The sequence below is a fragment of the Oncorhynchus nerka genome, linkage group LG25 (assembly GCF_034236695.1).
Source record: "Oncorhynchus nerka isolate Pitt River linkage group LG25, Oner_Uvic_2.0, whole genome shotgun sequence".
NCBI classification, from domain to species: domain Eukaryota; kingdom Metazoa; phylum Chordata; class Actinopteri; order Salmoniformes; family Salmonidae; genus Oncorhynchus; species Oncorhynchus nerka.
Window position 1 is genome coordinate 30,488,843 of NC_088420.1, and position 9,495 is coordinate 30,498,337.

Sequence of the window (9,495 nt, forward strand, 5' to 3'; positions counted from 1 at the left end):
GTAAAATAAAAACAAAATGAAACAAATGTGGCTTTCGGATCTTTTCTTAAGTGGGGTAGTAGGAGCAGTGACAACATCTTCCCTGTACTAAAGCTTGACATCTTTACCTAGATTCTGACTGACCAGTCAAACAGGTCATCTTACAGTACCATTGCCCATAAACTACAGGAGAAGAGAGATCTAACTACTAGTATTCGTGGAAAGAATGCAACAGAAATCAAGCGTTACCAGTATTTTCATTCCACAACATGCAATGCATCAGACATGGACCAATCACAATGCATTCCTAGGAAGTGGCAATAAAATGCATTTCACAGATTTGACAGTGTCATGTCATCCACTTAATTAATTGACAAATATTTATTGGACACTACATATGAAAGAGACAACAAGACTGTTACAAAGCTAGCGGCACTGACAGATGCTAAGGTTGCTTCTGCCTTTCATGGCTACTGTAGTAGGTGTCAATCTACATTACAATCTCCTCACAGTCAGGGCAGGGAAGTGAGACACAATGACATGGAGAGACCACTGGAATAGAGAGGAACAGGCAATGAACAGAAGCAGTTTACCATTGAGTATTTCCATCATTAGTTTAAAAGGGATGGTTTAAGAGGATAGTTGTTGGGCTTTGACTACTAGAGGACAGATCAGGCTGTCGGGTTAGCATCTTGCATACACCGATCATCATTCAGTTACCCAATCAAAGTGATTGGCATCCTTTGAGCACACAGACCATTGAAGGATCCATCAGAATTGTGCATCGGCTCAAACCTTAACATCCTCCTTAAATTGCAGGTGCATCTCCCTTTCAGAGAAAGAGACAGAGGGCTCGTGCATCTTCTTCCCTTTCTAACCATTAGATGGGTGAATGTTCCTTTACAATTTCCTGCCTGGAATGTCCAGAGTCACAGAGAACAGCTGGAACATTCCAGTGGGGTGGTAAGGGTTTTCCCTACAATCCTTCATCACACCCGTCTCCTCCATATTCGTTTTCACCCAGTTTAATAAGGCAGGCAAACTGGTTGGCCATTTGTGGTGTTTTTGCTACAGTGTGTGTTCCTGCCAGTGCCCTGGGCAGATATATCCTTGCCACCACCCTTGCCATCCATCAGAGGGCTAAGCTCCTGCACACCCTCATTGGCCTTCAGACCTCAGTTGGCAACATCCTGGTAGAGGAGAGAGTAAACAGATAAGATACTGTCCCAACAAAATATGCAAGTTATTGCATTAAGCACAAATAAGGAGCTCATCTGTGAATTATGGTGTGAATGGATGCAAATACACATGTAGGTTAGATGCATGGCTTACCTGGGGAACCTGGCATAAAGAGACGATCTTTTCAGCTTCGTTGTCTACTGTGAAGAGCATAGCAGCAGTCTGGGGGGACTGGGTTCTGATTAGAATCGAGGGATCTCTGTGCTGTGTTGTGGTATTGTAGTTTTTGGGTTGCCTTAGAAAGGATGCTATTGTTACCTTGGCAGAGACTCCATTTTCCATCTCCATGACTACCAGCGGCTGGTTAGGACTGCTGTAAATCATCTCCTTGGTCTTTTCAAGAACCTGGGGGAGGAGAGCACATAGCAATGAAATACCAGCTCAACCATGAAAAACAATACTTATAGAATGGCCCTGCAATCAATTTTCTGACATGTACTAATCCCTTCACACGGTCATAAAACCTCTATCAACCCCTCTTAGCCTAGACCTGGCCCCCCGCGCTCTCTCACCCTCTTCTGGACATCAGCCTTGTTGGAACGGTCCAGGTCATCCATGGTCTTCTTCAGTCCCTTCAAAGCCTCCCTCATCTCATCTTTCTCCCACTGGGAGATCACCGCTATGCCCAGAGACTGCAACAACACAGTGACTTGGTAATACGTGCTTGAAAACATTGCATTCTGTGAGGAGGAGAAAATAATGACAGGCGCCTTGGGGTGACATATTGTATAACAGTAAAAGGGAGATAGGCAGAATGTTAAGGCGCAATGGTGTTGTTTGCCAAAGAAGAAGCAAAGCAGCCCAGGAATGTGAAAATTAAACAATAGACTAAAGGCCTGAGATCAATAACACCTGAAACCATAGATCTGTGTAAATACAAACTTGATCAAACAGAAAATAACATACCCCTATTCATACTTTCAGTGGCCTATGACCTCTCACCTTTGCGTCATGAATCAATCTTCTCTGTGCGTCGCACCGCTCCTGTGCACAGAGCACCCTTGGCGGTGAAGTCAAAGTGCAGGCGGTCAGGAGCCACCAGGAAGCCACACTGGTCAGCCTCTCCCAGGACCCCCCGCAGGGTAAAGTTCAGGATGTGGGTGGCAGTGGGCCTATGACCAGCCTGGGAGAGAGGCGGTGGAGGATGGACAAAAGAGAGACATGTAATGAATTTCTTTCAATACCAAGTCAGTTGAGAAAATATCTCAAAACTGAGTCATAAAATGTACATTTGAGTGATGTATTACCTCGTACACGTGCAGGATGACGCAGTCGCCCACCTCCAGAGTGCCACAAACCATTCCTACAAGCAGCACGTATCCACCATGAACCTGAGTGTGATATGGACCTCTCCTCACTGTGGCTTGACCTTACATTGTTTCAAAGGTTTGATATGCTTGATACAATAACGGCCATAGTTTGATTGTCCTGTCCTTACGTCATCTCCAGAGTCGTCCTTCCTCAGCATGTAGCCCCCATTAAAGCTCTGTCCTCCCTGCTCAGCATAGAAGGAGCATAGAAGGAGGTATGGTCCAGCAGAACCCCACACTGAGTCGTCAGCACTGTAGCTGTACTTGGGTGAGTCGTCAGCACTGTAGCTGTACTTGGGTGAGTCGTCAGCACTGTAGCTGTACTTGGGTGAGTCGTCAGCACTGTAGCTGTACTTGGGTGAGTCGTCAGCACTGTAGCTGTCAGTAGCAGCGATGCCCTGATTGCATAGGTCCTCGGTGGCATAGATGCCCAGCATGATGTGGTCCTCTTCCCCAGAGCCCTTCCCTGGGACATGGAGGAGAAAGCCTTAGCCCAAATCCCCAATCTCAGATCTATTTCCATTGCAAAAAACCTGCAACTAACTTTACTCTAATGCTGGATCAGTCATTCATTATGCTGAAGCATCATACTCATTCTTTAGATAGAAAGCCAACTTACATATTTAGCACTGATATCATATGGCTTTATTGAAGTGATTTTGACCTTCAATCCTATGTGGAAAGGAGCTTTTCAGTATGAATTACCATTGCAATGTGATGGATCTGTAATGTACTGCAAATACTGATTTATCTAATCAGCAGAGCAAGGCACTTCTCACTTAATAGGGCAATGCTGACTGAGAAATGTTGACAGAGAGGAAAGCATTCCTGTCTTTGTACATCCGCAAATCAGTACTCAAGACAGGCAAATGCAGAAATTCACATAGAGCCTTGGATTAGCATGGGAGTTTATCTTTTCTACTGGTCACCATTTCTCCAACATCCCCCTCTGTAACGTCCACCATCATCCCGCTCTCCTCAGCGAAGAGCGCCGTGAGATCCACTGGGGAAACCGTTTGTGTTATACAGCAACCAGGCTGTGTCACCTACACAGGGAGAGAAAGAGGAGAGAAACGAGTTCAGAAACATTCTGTTTTGACAACAACTTAAATGTTTCTAATTGATCCCATATTCTAATGTGGCCCTTCAGTACCAGGAATGGTCTTGCTCTCTCCCAGGCTCTGGATCTTTCTGTCCAGGATCTTTCGCCCCCTGCTGAGTGTCTTGAGGAACTGCTACTCCTCCTCATTGACGATATCCTTCACCATGTCATGGTCCTTCTTCAGCTCAGGGAAGTCATCACCTTGGAGAGAGGGGACAGCAGAGGAAGACAGGTATGGGAGGATGACTAAGAGGGAGAGAGAGATATAGATAGCTAATAACATGAAGAGTAGGAGTGGGATGAGATTTCATACTAGGGACTCTACCACCACATCAACTAAGGTGGCAAAGAAGCCTCTCTGAGCACCCAGCTTCTCGTGAGAGCAACACAACTGCACACAAACAGTGGGAGAGGGTTAACATGTCCACATTAACAGACTGATGTTCAGACAAGCATAGATCAAAGACCGCCAGACAGTTAAAAGGGCACCCTCTCCCTGTGTTGTCTGGCCTGCCCTCATCACAGAGGGCGATGGTGATGGTGTGGGCGTGGTCAGCCAGGACACAGTAGGCCATGTCAATGCCATTTATGTCCTCAGCACCAACCGTTCCTGTGTAGTCCCTGGCTCCTGTGCCCTGTTTGGAACAACCACAGTGGTACAGTCAGCGAGGTCATTCACAGGACAGAGAACACACGATTCAATAAATAATGACTGGCAGTGGTGATTGCCTGGAATGGCCTGGAAGTAGGGCATGAACAGGTCTGTGTCATAGTTGGACCAGACGCTCCAGACCCATGCCTGTATCAACACTTCATAGGCAGGGGATTCAGCTCTGTCTCAGACTCCCTGGTGAGGAGGGGGAAACAGGTTCAGTGACATCATAATGCTTGTATGTGACTATGTGGGCATCTGCATATGTATTATACAGGACTTGAACTGTATGAACCTGAACAGGAGTAGGGCACCATGTGTGCATACGTTTATTACACATAAGACAGCTTATTGCAAGCCACTTATTTTCCATGTTTTACCTGTTGAACTGGGTGAACACCAGCTTCCAGATCTCCTGCACGTTGGGGTCGTCCATATTGACCAGGCAGGTAGCATCTCTCCCCCCGATTCGGTCAAAGTGAATCTCACTGCAGGGCCCACAAGGACCTGTGTCCCCATCTCCCAGAAGTTATCCTTCATGCTGCCTGGCAGAATGTGAGCCTGTCACCCAGAGAGGACACACAGGTAAAACAGGTGAGACCCAAAGGAGGGAATGACTGTTTTTGTAACCAGTAGAGTGCCGTCTTTAGGTTTGAAAAGGCTACCGTACCCTGAGAGTAGAGGTCGACCAATTATGATTTTCTTTAATGCCGATACCGATGCCGATTATTGGAGGACCCCAAAAAAAAGCTGATACCGGTTATTCAGCCAATTTTTAGATATATATTTGAAATAATGACAATTACAACAATACTGAATGAACAATGAACACTTTTATTTGAACTTAATATAACACATAAATAAAATCAATTTAGTCTCAAATAAATAATGAAACATGTTCAATTTGGTTTAAATAATGCAAAAAGACAGTGTTGGAGAAGAAAGTAAAGGTGCAATATGTGCCACGTAAAAAAGCTAACGTTTAAGTGCCTTACTCAGAACATATGAAAGCTGGTGGTTCCTTTTAACATGAGTCTTCAATATTCCCAGTTGAGAAGTTTTAGGTTGTAGTTATTATAGGAATTATAGGACTATTTCTCTCTATACCATTTGTATTTCATATACCTTGACTATTTGATGATCTTATAGGCACTTTAGTATTGCCAGCCTAATCTCGAGAGTTGATAGCCTTTTTAATTTTACCCCCTTTTCTCCCCAATTTTGTGGTATCCAATTGTTTGTAGTTACTATCTTGTCTCATCCTACAAATCCCATACGGGTTCGGGAGAGACGAAGGTCGAAAGCCACACGTCCTCCAAAACACAACCCAACCAAGCCACACTGCTTCTTAACACAGCACGCATCCAACCAAGCCGATTAATCGGTCGACCTCTACCTGAGAGACTTATCAACCAACACATAGTGTTACTAACCACATTAACAAGAGTAGAAAGGGGTCAGGATATTTCTATCATTCAGGTAGATTTTGATACCTAATAGCCCTATTAGTTCTGACCAGAATTTCCTACTCGTGAAACTCACTCACCAGAGGTCCAGACAGATCTGTTTACACTACAGATACGGCTCCAGCCCAGCTTCTTCATGACCCCCGAAGTAGGTGACATACAAGCACTCGATGGGAATCCCAAACTCCTTAGTCTGCAACTCCAGGGCCATGGTGCAGGCAAGGTGCTGCAGGGAGAGGAGTCAGCAGGAAAGAAAATGAGAGAAAGCAATTCATCTTTCTAACCCGCATCCACATTGACATCAAAACAGGTCAGATGACAACACTATCTAACAGGCGGTTGGTTGGTCTGCCTGGTTTACCTTAAAGTAGTCTCCGAAGGACCAGGAGCCCAGCATCTCAAAGAAGGTGTGGTGGTACACGTCCTTGCCCAAATCATCCAAGTCATTGTGCTAGCCCCCAGTGCAGATGCACTTCTGTGTGTACCACCACACCTTCTTTGCTAATATGGGTGGTTGTTAATGGGGCAATTGATGGCTACAACCATCAAACTAGTAGTAGTACTTTAAAGGATCATTTAAACAAAAAAAGCTGATTCATGTAATAAACTTATCGTATTTATAATTCAGGCAAATTATCGCGCAAGGATCTTTCTCCACATCGCCCAGCTCAAGTAGGCAGGTGTGAACACTGCACCTAATAAGCTTAAGTTCCAATTAAAATGTTATTGATCCTTGCTTCCATTGCAAATGCTGAAGCAATATATTGCCATCAAATAGGAAGTGAAAAAATGGCCCTACACAACATTAATCTGCTTCTGGCAAAATTAGTAAGTTTCATTAAAATTCATGCAAAAACAATGTTACAGCACATCCCTTGTCTGGGCTAATAAAACACCAATGGAATCTTCCTTCCACTAGGACATCCTTGTATAAAAATCATGTTTATGGCAGGTTTGGCCTCATTCTCAATCTTGAGAAAATACCATCAGGGTCTGTCTCGGCCTTTAGAATAGACCCATTACCTTCACCACTGACTCTTCATGTTTTACAGCTGGCTAGGCAGCTATAAATTCATTGAACTCCCTTTGATATTATACACTTTAATGCAAACCATACAGTTTACATACACTTAGGTTGGAGTCATTAAAACTTGTTTTTCAACCATTCCACAAATATATTGTTAACAAACTATAGTTTTTCCAAGTCGGTTAGGACATCTACTTTGTGCATGCAAGTAATTTTTCCAGCAATTGTTTACAGACAGATTATTTCACATAGAATTCACTGTATCACAATTCCAGTGGGTCAGAAGTTTACATACACTAAGTTGACTGTGCCTTTAAACAGCTTGGGGAAAAAATGGTAGACCTCCACAAGTCTGCTTCATCCTTGGGAGCAATTTCTAAATGCCTGAAGGTACCACGTTCATCTGTACAAACAATAATACGCAAGTATAAACACCATGGGACCTCGCAGTCGTCATACCGCTAAGGAAGGAAACGCGTTCTGTCTCCTAGAGATGAACGTACATTGGTGCGAAAATTACAAATCAATCCCAGAACAACAGCAAAGGACCTTGTGAAGATGCTGGTAGAAACAGGTACAAAAGTATATATGTCCACAGTAAAACGAGTCGACATAACCTGAAAGGCCCCTCAGCCAGGAAAAAAACACTGCTCAAAAATCGCCATAAAAAAGCCAGACTACGGTTTGCAACTGAACATGGGGACAAATATCGTACTTTTTGGAGAAATGTTCTCTGAACTGATGAAACAAAAACAAAGTTGTGGCAAAATGGCTTAAGGACAACAAAGTCAAGGTATTGGAGTGGCCATCACAAAGCCCTGAGCTCAATCCCATTGAAAATTGGTGGGCTGAACTGAAAAAGCGTGTGCGAACAAGGAGTCCTACAAACCTGACTCAGTTACACCAGCTCTGTCAGGAGGAATGGGCCAAAATTCACCCAACTTATTGTGGTATGCTCGTGAAATGCTAACTGAAACGTTTGATCCAAGTTAAACAATGTAAAGGCAATGCTACCAAATACTAATTGAGTGTATGTAAACTTCTGACCCACTGGGAACGTGATGAAGAGAAATTAAAGCTGAAATAAATCATTTTCTGTACTATTATTCTGACATTTCACATTCTTAAAATAAATTGGTGATTCTAACTGACCTAAAACAGGGAATTTTTACTTGGATTAAATGTCAGGAATTGTGAAAAACTGAGTTTAAATGTATTTGGCTAAGGTGTATGTAAACTTCCGTCTTCAACTGTAGGTATGCACGTCAGCTTTGACATTGGTTTTGCACATTGGCGTTAAACTAGACATCGGGCCAATGCCAATGTTGGCATTTATAGCTAATATCGGCCGATTCTGATATGTTCACCTATATATCGTGCCTCCCTAAATATTCTATTTATTAGTGTTGCACCATTATTTTTTACATAAAAACCATATACCATTTCAGTATCATGTCTTAAGAGTGATAGACAGTGCCATCACCGTGGCCTCCGCAATAGATAAGTCCACTGAGACAGGAATAATCAGACAGGTGTCTTGTGCACCATGAAAAAAATACAAAAAATAATTGTGACTGTTCAAAAGAGACCAGGCCGGGATTTGAGAAGTCAATAAGAGAAGTGAAAAATTCTTCCTTAGTTGTTCAATTTCTCTAAACTAAAGGCACAACCTAGATTCGAGCCAATGTCTTAAGCAGTTGAACATTTTTATTACTCCAACCACGTGAGTGACAAACGTATTCAGTTTTGTCCAAAATAACCTTGTATCGAAGGAGTGCCTTGGATTTGAGGACCTGCACATGCACAGTTTGGCGCTAGATGAACGTTCGACCCAATGACGCGTTCTACGCATTGTTGCGGTGGAGAAGTCAATTGAACTCGACCAAAACAATGGAATTGCCATGGAAACACGTGGGGGAAAGAGCTGTGGGGGGGAACGATCCTGAGTCTCCTCATTGCCCCCCTGCAAAATTAGATGACATTTAGGCTATTGTTTATATGTGTATTTCACACTATGTTGAGGTAAAAATCAGAGTATAATGATTGTATGGGGATGTCAACCCTAACACATGTTCTTGCCATCGTTACCAATCAACTGAATTACAGTTAAAAACTAATTTGATTACAGCCACTGATTTCGGTATGCTAGCTGTGCTAACCAGCTTATGTGAACGGGAGTTAGCATTTAGTAGTCACTTCTTCTTAACCTGAATAGAGCCCGCTTCTACATGTTATGCAACGAAAACAGCCAAACATATCCAAATTGGACTTACAGTGCATTCAGAAAGAATTCAGAACCCTTCCCTTTTTCCACATTTTGTTACGTAACAGCTTTATTCTAAAATGGATTAAATAAAATGTTTTCCTCATCAATCTACACACAATAACCCATCATGACAAAGCGAAAACAGTTTTTTTTTTTTGCACATTTTTAAAACTAAAACAGAAATACCCTATTAACATAAGTATATTCAAACGCTTTGCTATGAGACTCAAAATTGAGCTCAGGTGCATCCTGTTTCCATTGATCATCCTTGAGATGTTTCTACAACTTGATTGGAGTCCACCTGTGGTAAATGTAATAGATTGGACATGATTTAGAAAGTCACACACCGGTCTATATAAAGTCCCACTGGTGATAGTGCATGTCAGAGCAAAAACCAAGACATGAGATCGAAGGAATTGTCCATAGAGCTCCGAGACAGGATTGTGTCATGGCC

General features: G+C 43.0%; 1 pseudogene; it reads right to left on the bottom strand.

Moving 5' to 3' along the window:
* Positions 1-955: 955 nt before the first annotated feature.
* Positions 956-6,791, bottom strand: LOC115109787 (alanine--tRNA ligase, cytoplasmic-like; annotated as a pseudogene).
* Positions 6,792-9,495: the final 2,704 nt, after the last annotated feature.